The sequence below is a fragment of the Mercenaria mercenaria genome, chromosome 15 (assembly GCF_021730395.1).
Source record: "Mercenaria mercenaria strain notata chromosome 15, MADL_Memer_1, whole genome shotgun sequence".
Taxonomy (NCBI): Eukaryota; Metazoa; Mollusca; class Bivalvia; order Venerida; family Veneridae; genus Mercenaria; species Mercenaria mercenaria.
In genome coordinates, this window is record NC_069375.1 from 32937463 (window position 1) to 32949094 (window position 11632).

The 11632-nt window shown below is 32.7% G+C and overlaps 1 protein-coding gene across 1 annotated transcript in view; it reads right to left on the minus strand.

Moving 5' to 3' along the window:
* Nucleotides 1-11632, minus strand: part of LOC128549011 (uncharacterized) — a 128738-nt gene that overhangs the window by 39738 nt on the left and 77368 nt on the right. The window lies entirely within an intron of this gene.

Genomic DNA, 11632 nt, shown 5'->3' on the forward strand with positions numbered 1-11632 from the left:
TCAAGAGAAAACCCAACTCTGAGTTGGGAATCGATCACGGGTTGCCGCGGCAATAATACTTTCCTTTCATGTTGACCATTACACTGCAGAGGCATTCCTGATATCTCAAAATTTTCTTTTTTCTTTGTTGTCGTACGATCTTGAGGTGAGTCCCTATATCAAATTTATCATTCAAAGTATTTTGATAATTCGGAGTTTATATTTCTAAGGAAGGCATACACGTATGTAAACTCATTGAATCTTAAATTTCGGTGTTATACAAAATACTGGCCACGGAAGTAATGTTTCTCCATATAAAACATTGTCAATACAAGGAAAATGATTTTGATCTATTAAGAGGAATATCATTCAAAAGGTATTGCCATTCAGTCATTGTTGATTAACAAAATGCGACCCGGAAGATATGGAAGCCAATACCCAATTTAAACGACCAATAGGTGTTCTGCATGATTTAAAAGTACTTCAGGCTACTTTGTAGGTATATTTAAACAATTAATTGATATACTATATAGAATTACTGCAAGGTATTTAGCATTTGGAATGACGACTGATTAAATTTGCGGTATGAAACTAGTTCAAATTTGGAATTTGTCATCAATCTTCAGGTGTCAGCAATTAATTTAGACTTCAACGTATATTCTTTAACATTAATTATACAAACTTATGAACTGAAAATGTGTATTTTCCTCCTCTCGTGTCTCGGATTAAAGGAAATATTTAAATCAATAAAACACAAACAGGCATAAAATACCTAACTGTAAAACAGTCAAATGAGACCAGTTTTCAATGAGCGAATATAACGCACCTGCAAAAGCAAACTTAACCTTAATGATGTATTTTACGGAGCATTTTACGTTCATTAAAAATTGCCATGAATAATAGACATATATTACTTTTTATGATGATTTTCTTGTATTAAGTGAAAAAAGAAAACATATATTAAAACAGAAATATATATAAAGTCATTGTTCACAATTTTTAGGATAATGTAAATTATAAAGATTTTGTTCAATATATGTAAAAATCCGCCTTTATATTGTAGACTGGTCACTGTAACATTTGGGGTGAATTAATTCCAACATAAACTTTTTGGTGTGGAATAAGTAGTATGTAATGAAATGAAACACAGAAAAAAGTCCTAAAAAATAACTTGGCCCATTTTTTAGATATTGCTTCTGGAATTCTGAAGTAACGTCTACAACTAATACTTATTGTGGTCGTTACTGTTGATCATATGCTGTATTGTTCTTCTACTGGTAAACTACAGCATAAATTGTGTTCCTTGAATATCAGTAAAAAAGATATTTTAAGATCTCTAGCACTTACCGGTAGCCTGCCTTTAGTATTTTACCATCTTTGTCACATCAAAATTGAGAACATAGCTGTCGGAATTCAAAACAGAATTTCTAACCAAACTTATACATACCTATTTCTAAAACAGACTTGTTGGCATTGGAGTTTAAACACCAAATATGTATATCTCAATGTCAGAGCTAAGAAAAAAAACAATATTCATAGGGGATTCTTGAAACAAAATGTATTCACAATGTTACTGCAGGTGGACTGGGTACTTAATAATATCAATAGTTGCTCGAAATTCATAAACAGTTACGACAATTAGTTATACTTCTTAAACTGCTTTATTATGCAATGCATGCATGTGAATAAAGAAATGATTTTTATTGTAGATAAATTTGCAATGCTTTGTGAAATTAAAATCTAAAGGAAGTTGCCCTTAAATATTATCCAATTTTCAGAGTTTGGCTTGGATTTCATTTGAGGACCCTTTTCCTGTATTATATATTGAACTAAAGATTATAAATCGGCAATAGAACTTCATGTTGGAATTAGTTTGAGTTTCGGACATTTTGTCTAGTTATATAAGCGGCCTATTGCTATTAGACAAATCGTCCCCATGTAAACATGCATTTCTCTACTTTTTCGCATTGTGCAATTTTAAAAGAATGAACACTTTGGTTATCATTTTAAATGGTTTCATTCTCTTAACAATTTATATCAACATTAGCGATAATGATTTCCAAATAGCTATCTTTTCTGAATTGACTTTTGGAAATAATAACAACATTTCAAGCGGTTTTGATAAATTGTACGTAATAAAACAACATGATCAATATTCTTGCTCACGTTTTAGTTTACATTTAAAGGAAACACTGCCGAGCTTTCTGCAATATCTGGTGATGTGTTGTTTGCGTGAATGCGATGTATGAATCAATGTTGTATAATCTTTGCATGTGTCACGTGATCGAACATTGTTATATGTTAAATGGAAATTTTAGTAAAACCAATCAATTTTCATGTGTTTCCATAACATTTAATCTATCTTTATCTGAGTTTCAAAGCCTTATTAAGAAATATACCATAATTTCTTGATGTGTTAATCATTTCTTTTTTCTTTGTTATAGTGCGAGCTGAAGGTCAGTCCTTTTAACAAATTCATCATTCAAAGTATTTTTTTTTGTATCCTAGATTTTACTTCTCTAGGCGTAAAAGAATACATTAGTCCTGTACACTTATTGAAATTTAAATTTCAATGTGTTCTTTGAATATGCCAAACTATACAAAATACTGGCCTTAGTAGGTGACGGAAGTATTGTGTCTCACAAAAGCCAAAATATGTCATATAAAACAATGTCAATATATGTATGATATATGATTTTGATCTATAAAGAGGGATATCATTCAAAATGTATTGACACTTTGTCATTACCGTATAACAAACTGCGACCCGGAAGTTAAGGAAGCCAATATCCAACATAAACAACCAATATGTGTCTTACGTGCTTTATTTGTTTTTGAAACTATTTTTGTAAGTATATGATAGTAAATATTTAAAGAATTAATTGATATGTAATACAGAATGACCTGAAGATATTTTTAAATAACATTAAGAAGGAAAACTGATCTGATTTGTGGTATGATACTACTTGGAATGTAAAAAATTTCCTTTGATCTTCATGTGTTAGCAATTAAAAGTAGATATAAACTAATATTTTGTAGCAGTCATTATACCAAGTTAAGTATTGAATAAAATGTGTATGTTCCCTCATGCCTCTGAGCTTAAAAGATCGAATTAAATCTATAATACATAAATGGACATAAGAGACACCTAACTGTAAAAACAAGATTTTAATGAGCAAATATACCGCAGTGCACTCAAATTTTATGATATTTTTCAATGAGGGTTTTACGTTCATTCAAAATTGAATGAATAATTGACACAATGTTACTTTTATTTGAATAGTTAATGTATTTGCTTATATAATCTACTTTTTAACACGAAAGGCCTATGTATGTTGTAATAAAATGTAGTTTAGACTTGCGCATTTGAATGAAAATTCAACTGTGTGGTTTCAGTCATTATCAAATTGTTTAAAGCATTTTACTTTCTCACACAAAACAGTATTGAAAGCTAACCTTGGGAGCTTTCATCCATCTACTATGGACTTCATCAGCCAACTGATCTTCTTTACATTGCGCTGAACAGGGACGGGGCCGTTTCCAGTTACACATCATTAACATCACTCACGCCCTCGGGTGGTGTTTATTCTAAACCCATCTCAATGTAAGGAAGACCAGTCGGCTGATGAAGTCCATTGCATATAAGCTCCCAAGGTTAGCTTTCAATACATTTTTGTGTGAGAAAGTAAAAAGATATAAACAATTTAATAACAGTTTCTTGCGTGTTTATGGATCAGATTGTGATAATTATTCGTATATAGGAATGAATATTTACCGTTAAGTTACAGGAACGCATACTGTTTTGTGATACAGCAGGTTTATTTTTGTGTTTCAAAGGGAGACAACTTTTTCTCGACGAATACTTAAAATATTCGGAAAAAGTTGTCTCCCTTTGAAAATGAATGCCATTTGTTCTTAAATATTCGGAAAAAATTGTCTCCCTTTGAAAATGAATACCATTTGTAAAGAAATAAAGATAAACTATTGCTGAAAACTGTGGTCCACCTTGTTTTGCGAATTTTCACCACTCGCACGCTATTGCAAATGCATCAAAACGAACATTTGTAACAGTTCTTTGAAAATGGTGAGTTTTTAAAAGCGTTTGACTGTCCGGAAGTGGGGTCCCTTTAGGCACTCCTTTTCCGGAATTCAATGTTTATATCAGTATACTGACACTTGTTTCGTAAAGTAATATACATGTTTTGCATGCTGTTCAATTTTCATGTCAAACAACTCTTTTTTTCTATGATTTGGTGTTGTTTGATTTTTGTTTCTCAAGGCCTAATTCTCAACCTTAAAAATCATGCAAGTCGTGCGTAAAAATTGTTTTGACGGCTAAGGGTGGAGTTATTTTCATTCAAGGGTTTTGATACGGTTTACTCGTGCGTTTTTTCATTCATTATTATTCAAATTAGATTCTGTTAAGTGTTTTGATTGCTTATTGACATTTTTTATTATAAGATCAATGCGAGCGGCAGACAACAGTGATTCAATTTGGATATTATGACCTTGTAAGTTTTGTTTTGTTTTTCTTTTATTTATTGTGTTATGGACCTTTTCTATAATATGTTAGCACAAAAAATTATTTAAGATGATTTATATGGTCTTATAATAACTTAATAATGAGGCTTGAAAAAATCTAAAATAATCTTGATAAAGAGACACAGTTTTCTTAATTTGTGCGGCGAAGTTTCGTTGAGAAGTTGTCGGAATTTGATAATGTTTGGGTACCTATAAAAGTACGTCTGAATATATTTTGATCGTTGTTCCTTGAAAATAGGACATATAAGAAGGTAATGCATTTCGCCACCGGTATCATTCTTATCACATAGAAAACACTTGCGATCTGAAATGTCAATTCCTTCCCATTTTCCAACTTCAACTGGCAAAAAATGATTACCTGTTCTGTATCTTAGTAGATAAGTAGAAAGTGACTTGTTGAATTTCAAAAGATAATTTTTAAGGTGAATCGACTCTTTAAAGATTGAATAGTTTTGACCTTTTGACGATTGTTGCAAAGATGCATTCCATTTTTGTAAATATTGGTCTATTAATGTTCTCTTAATTGTGAATTTGACTGTTTTGCACAACAATGTTTCTTGGTTATTCCAAATATCTATTCTTCCTGTGTTTGTAAATATGTTTTTAATATAATTTATCCATTTAGAGTTAAAGTCTGGTAGGTTTAACATAAACTGATATATCTTATAGGAAAGTTTATCTTTACTACCTGTGACAATCCTATTCCAAAAACCAATCATTCTTGTTTTTATTGTGATATCAATAGGGTATCTACCAAGTTCTGCGAATAGCATGTATATAGGTGTACTTTTTCTCAATTTTGTAACATATCGTAAAAACTCGCAGTGAACTTTTTCAATTAATGATGTATTTTCGTAACCCCAAATTTCGCTTGAGTATGTGAGAATTGGGAGTACTGTGTGATCAAACAGTTTCAGTATTAGATCCATAGGCAACTGTATATTATTAACTCTCATATAAAGGAAATGAAGTGCTTTTCTGGCCTGTTCGGCTAAGTGCTTCCTTGTATTTAAGAAACTACATGAACTTGAGAAGTAAGTTCCTGAATATTTATATGTTTTAACAATTTCGAGTTCCGTCGTACCAATTTTAAATGAAAAACGGCGTGTATCTCGTGCACCAAAGACCATCACTTTAGTTTTGTTTAATATGTTAACCTGAAGTTTCCACAAATTACAATATTCAGTAAAGTCATCCAAACATTTTTGTAAAGCTACTGCGTTATCTGCCAATAGAATGATATCGTCTGAGTATAAAATGATTATAATTTTCAACATATTTACTATTTCTTCGTTTATTTGACCTAGACTTATTCCTGAATTATCCCTTTTGGTAAGAAATTGTTCCAAGTCATTCAGAAAGAGGGAAAATAGCACGGGCGATAAATTTTCTCCTTGACGAACGCCAGAGTTACATATGAAAAAATCAGAAAAGTTCTCTCCCGAAGAGACACACGACTTAATGTTACTGTACATGTTTTGTACCACTCGGAGGAATTTGCGTTTTATATTGTTATTCGTGAGTTTACGCCAAATACCAGCTCTCCAGACGGTATCAAAGGCTTTTGTAAAATCCACATAAGAACAGAACAACATTTTTTTCTGTCTTCTTAATACCTCTATTAGTGAGTTTAAAACAAATATATGGTCTGTTGTTGAATAATTCTTTCGAAACCCAGCTTGATTTTCCAATAATATGTTGTTTACTTGAATAAAATCATTTAGACGGTTGTTCAAAATTGACGTGAAAAGTTTTCCCACGCAACTTAAAAGAGTTATCGGCCTATAGTTTCCAGGGTCTTGTGAATCACCCTTATTTTTATATATCGGTTTGATTATTCCCATTTGGATGGAATTATACCATTATCTAGGACTAAATTAAACAGTTTTTCATAGATAAGTAGATAGGTTAACATTTTAACAATAGTGCATTTAATATACTCATTTAATATCCCATCAATCCCAGGTGCCTTGTTATTTTTCAAACCCTTAATAGCTTTTTCAATTTCTACTTTTGTAATTGGAATATTAAGGCAACTATCATCCCTATCGACAACGTTTATTAAATCATAATCATCGTCATCATTGTATTCATCAATATTGTTTATGTCCTTGAAGTAATTATACAAATCCTGTAGATCAGGAGGGTTAACTTGTTTCTTATTCTTAATTCTATTTAAAGACACTGATTCTGGTATGCCTGGTATGTGGCCTATGGAGATGATAAGGTCTGCGTATTGGCGATAAGGGCCAATACACAAGCCAGGACCATTGGTAGACTTGCTTCTGTTTATCATAATAAGCTACTGTATAGCTACTGTGCAGTAAATATTTGCAGGTGATATTTCTCACCTTTATAGCAAATCAGTTCTCACCTTTATAACGAGTTTAGAAAGCTTGACTGAATAGGGCTAAATAAACAAAGTGATAAGATACAACAGTAATTTATCATATTTTTAATAAAGTAAGTTTTTTAACAATTACATCTCATTATTGCTGTTTTTTATTATCAAAAATATAAAAAATGCATTCAGGCACATAGATTTTAGAAGTAATAAATTATTGTGTATTTTGAACAATGATACATCTTTATTGCTGGATTTTATTATACATAAAAGAAAGTTAACATTATTTAGAGAACACAAGAGGAATTAAGCATTTTTAATATATAACATCCTTCTGTCTATATACCTTCTTTATCTGTTAAAAATGCAACTGAACGCTTCTTTAATTTCTAATAAAATCCAGCAATTATCTTTTTTTTCGTTTTTATTTTGTTACTTTTGATAAAAAGATCATAATCATTGAATAAACAAACTTGTAATTTCTCTTCTTAAGTTTTGAATAATTATTTTATAGTAAGAAATGCTTTGCTATAAGAGTTATAATTTAACTGGCCAGGACATCACTCAACATGACTGAGCAATCAAAATTAGTATCTTATCAATTAAAATAATTTTGTGTTCATGCTGAAAAAAGACTAAAAAACAACAGCATTTCAATTAATAAAATGCAAAACACAGGAAATAACCAATTTACCTGTAGGCAATAAAATTTATGATTCCCTGACAATAATTAGGCTACATGTCAAGTTTTCAGGGGTTTTATGGACCCTTATCAGACTGGACCAGACAGGATCTTGTATATTGGGGATTAAAAAGTCTGGTATTTGGGGGGGGGGGGTCACTTATATAGGAGATTTTCTTTGCCTTTAAGTAACGCCAGTAATCTTTTGGTCTTTTGCTGTGCATTTTCCTCATTTTGCTTGTTCTATAAATTTTGACATCTATCATAGTATTTTTATAGGATTGGCATGCATTTTTTTTAAAGCTATATCATTATATTCAGACGGATATTTTTGAAACTTCTTTCGAGCTTTATTATATATCTTTCGAGCTTTCTTGCAATTTATACTGAACCAAGGCTTCTTTTTACCTCGCTTATTTATATCAAATTGTCTACGTGATTCAAAGGTTGTTTCTGCACTTTTAAGAAAAATACAAGAAAGTTCATCTGAAATCATGTCTAAGTGCAAGCTATCAATATTTTGCCCGTTGCTATAATCATTAAGCATTTTTGTATGTTTGTGACATCTATTTCATTTGCAAATTCCTCAACTTTGGTTGGGTTCCAATTTGGTCAGTTTATAGCCTGAACTTGATTATTATCTAATTTGTTGCATTTCGTTACAATATTGCAGTTAAAAACCGCGTGACCATCCGAGTACAATTGATCTAAACTAATTATTTCAAAACTATTCAGTAACTTAAAAGCTTGTACAGTTGCAGTACAATAATCTAGTACCGATATATTTTTGAAAGTCATTCTGCCTGGAACATCTTTGCCAAACCTACCATTTACAATGATGAAATTATTATTTTTACATATTTCAAATATCTATAGCCATGATTATTAATATTTTTGTCTTCAGACTTTCTTTTCAGCTTAATGCCGTTAGTTTTTAATGAACTTTTTTGGTCAATAAAACTAATAAGATCATCATCCATCTCAAAACTATCTGACAAAAAATCGTCACAAGACGTATAATCACATAGTTCGGCAGTGTGTGCATTGAAATCGCCACAAATGTATATATAGTCATTTTCACTTCTCATTGATGCTATCTCTGTTTCCAACAATTCGAACTCATCGTTATCATAGAAACGTGATTGTAATGGGGGTACATATGTTATACCAAAAACAACATCGTGTTCAAGCATGGTACATGCCTTAGAAAGTTTAAGCCAAAGTACGTATTCAGACTCGGTTTCGAGAACTATAACAAAATTACTGAGACTGTTTTTAACAAATGCGCCTATTCCACCTGATTTCCTTATGTATTTTTGCTTTCTCGGTTTACTTATGAAATGGTAATTTGGGACAGAGATAACATCAGTGGGATCTAATTTTGTTTCTGTAACAAAAAATAAGTAATACTTACTAATCAACTCTACGAAATCTGGAAAGTTAACTCTACGTTTGAGGCCACACACATTTAATGTTCCGGTTCTCAAAGATTGTTCTACACTGCTGCTTTGTATGTTCATATTGTTCCTACTCTGGGATATCCCCCTGAATTCCTAATGTTCAGCATCAACAGACTCTTGTAGGTCCACAGGAATTCGGATGCCCCCTGACCGATCGGTGGATTCGATTCGGGCGGTCGATGCGTCAATTCCCGCTGCTGGGTCTCCAGCTGCCTCATTGCTTGACTGTATGCGTCCATACGATCGCTCGTAGCCGATTCACTATCGGAATCATCAGAACTGGTCTCGTTATCGCTTGATTTATCAGAGTTCATATGGAGGTCATTTTCGGATTCAACGATACGGTTCAGATGTCTGTTTTTCGCATCCGACCTGTAGGAGGTTGTTAGACGGCTCATTGCCATGACAGCTTTCCAGTCCGGGAATTCATCCCTAACAACCTTCTTTTTCGCTATCAATTTTGCAGGAAATCCGATGAACACAGTTCCCTTCTTATTTAAGCTTTTTTGTTTTTTGTATTCAGGCCATAATCTCGACCGAGCGTCCACTATTTCTTTCGGGTAGTCACGGGTTATTCCTAATGACGGTTTACGTTGTAATTTAAAGGCTTGTGACAAAATAACTTCGACATCTTTATAGTCCAGGAAACAAGCAACAATAGGCCTTGGCCTTTGACCAGTAATTTGGTTGTTACGACCTCTTTTTGGCGGAGCACCAAGTCGATGGGCTCTTTGGACGAAGAACAAGCCTGAGAATCAATACCTAGGTGCGTTTTCAAGAAGTCAATGATTAAATATTCACAGTTTTCGTTTATGTAAACCTCCGGTATACCTCTAAAGATCAGGTTGTTTCTGCGGTCTCGTGCCTCGGCGTCAATGCTTTTATATTCGAGTGTTTTTATACGACTTGAATTTGATTCGGTCAGATGGATAAGATGGTCAATGTTTTGTTCTGCTTTTTGAACCCTAGAGTTTAAATCATAAACACAACTCATCATGTCGAATAATGTGACCAGTTTTTGATCTGTTGGCAATAATCTGAATTTATCCTTTGTAATAATGTCATGATTTATCTTAGTGTCAAAAGTCCCACCTGTTGATCTACTCCTTCGTTTTCTGTTTGTGACCTCCTGTTAATCCGTCCGCGTCCACAAACACGCCGCCATTACCACCATTACTGCCACGTCGATACAAATGTTCATCCGAATTGAATCGTTCCCCAACACTAGTATTTAATTCTTGTGCCATTTCTGCAACACCAAGTCCAACAGACAAGATTATTCAGTTTCGCTACCAAATTTCACAGATAATGCTCCAGAAATAGTAAAAATATCAAAACTTTATCAGAGCTCGAAATCGCCACGGCTTTACCTAACCATGTCACGTGATCCACCTCCCCCCCCCAAAAAAAAAACAACAACAACAATAAAAAAACTTAAGTGAGAAGTGCAATATTGGTTTGCAAAAGAACAAGTCAATATTTTTCAATCTTTTTTTAAATATTGATATAAAATACAACATTTAAAGTACTTTAGCCCTAGAAACATTACAAATTTGCCTTTGATGAACCTTTAGATATGAATATGAAATCTACACGTCAAGACGAAAAAGGTTGATGTAATTATTCATAATTTGAACAGTGCTTGATCCTTCAGAATAATACCTGAACTAAACTTTTAAAAATGTAGCAAACATAATGTAAAGTTAATAGTTTAATACTCAAAATGAATTTAAAAAATCAGTTAAAGATGAGTTTTATTTGTTACTTAAATAACAAATTACATTCATATCGTAATGTTTTGAATAAGTATTTCTACATAATGTAGAGATGGTAGCTACCTAAGAAAATCTAAGGGGAACAACTCTGAATTGACCAATAAACTAAAGCCAACATAAAACATTGGTCAAAAGTGAAAGAAAAATCAAATAGGTCCTTTTCCCAACAACTGATCAGGCAGACAAAATATGACCTACATTTGTTTAAATCTCTGTGGGTGTTCTTAGGCGTTTATTCCCCGGATGGAAATGAGTCGAGTCGGATCACGTAGCTCGAGTAACACCGGGAACCGGAAGTGGACTTTTGCAGCTTTGTTTACGGCGCTTGTTTACATTATCGACGGGGGTAAACCAACATTTCTACAAAAGTAGTGTAATTTCTTCATTCAAATAATATTTTATTTGGTCATAAATTTATCATATGTTTGCACTCAATACTGAAAGGATCAGGAAATGAGTTTTTTGCCCTGCAAATCATGCACGAATCGTCCTCACATTCTCATTCCGCCATATTGTTCTCGCATTGTTCGCGGTCCTCCCGATTAGGAGGTGGTGTGAAATTTTGACCCGAGAAAAAGAATTCAGGTCACTGGAATTCCAGTGGCTAATCACGCGGCAATATATGGAAAACCATTTAAATGGCATGACTTCTGAATATTCCACTTCAATAATCGAACAGTTATTCTATTCAATTTAAGAAGTATCGGGTATAAAAGGTATATGCGTCATCAATTGTTTCATGGAAACATTGCTTCCTGGTTAAGATAGGTAAATTCCCTGTTCTTTCCATTGATAATAACCCCAAAATAGTTCGTTGAAAGCATAAAACGGATTGATATGTTTTGAAAAT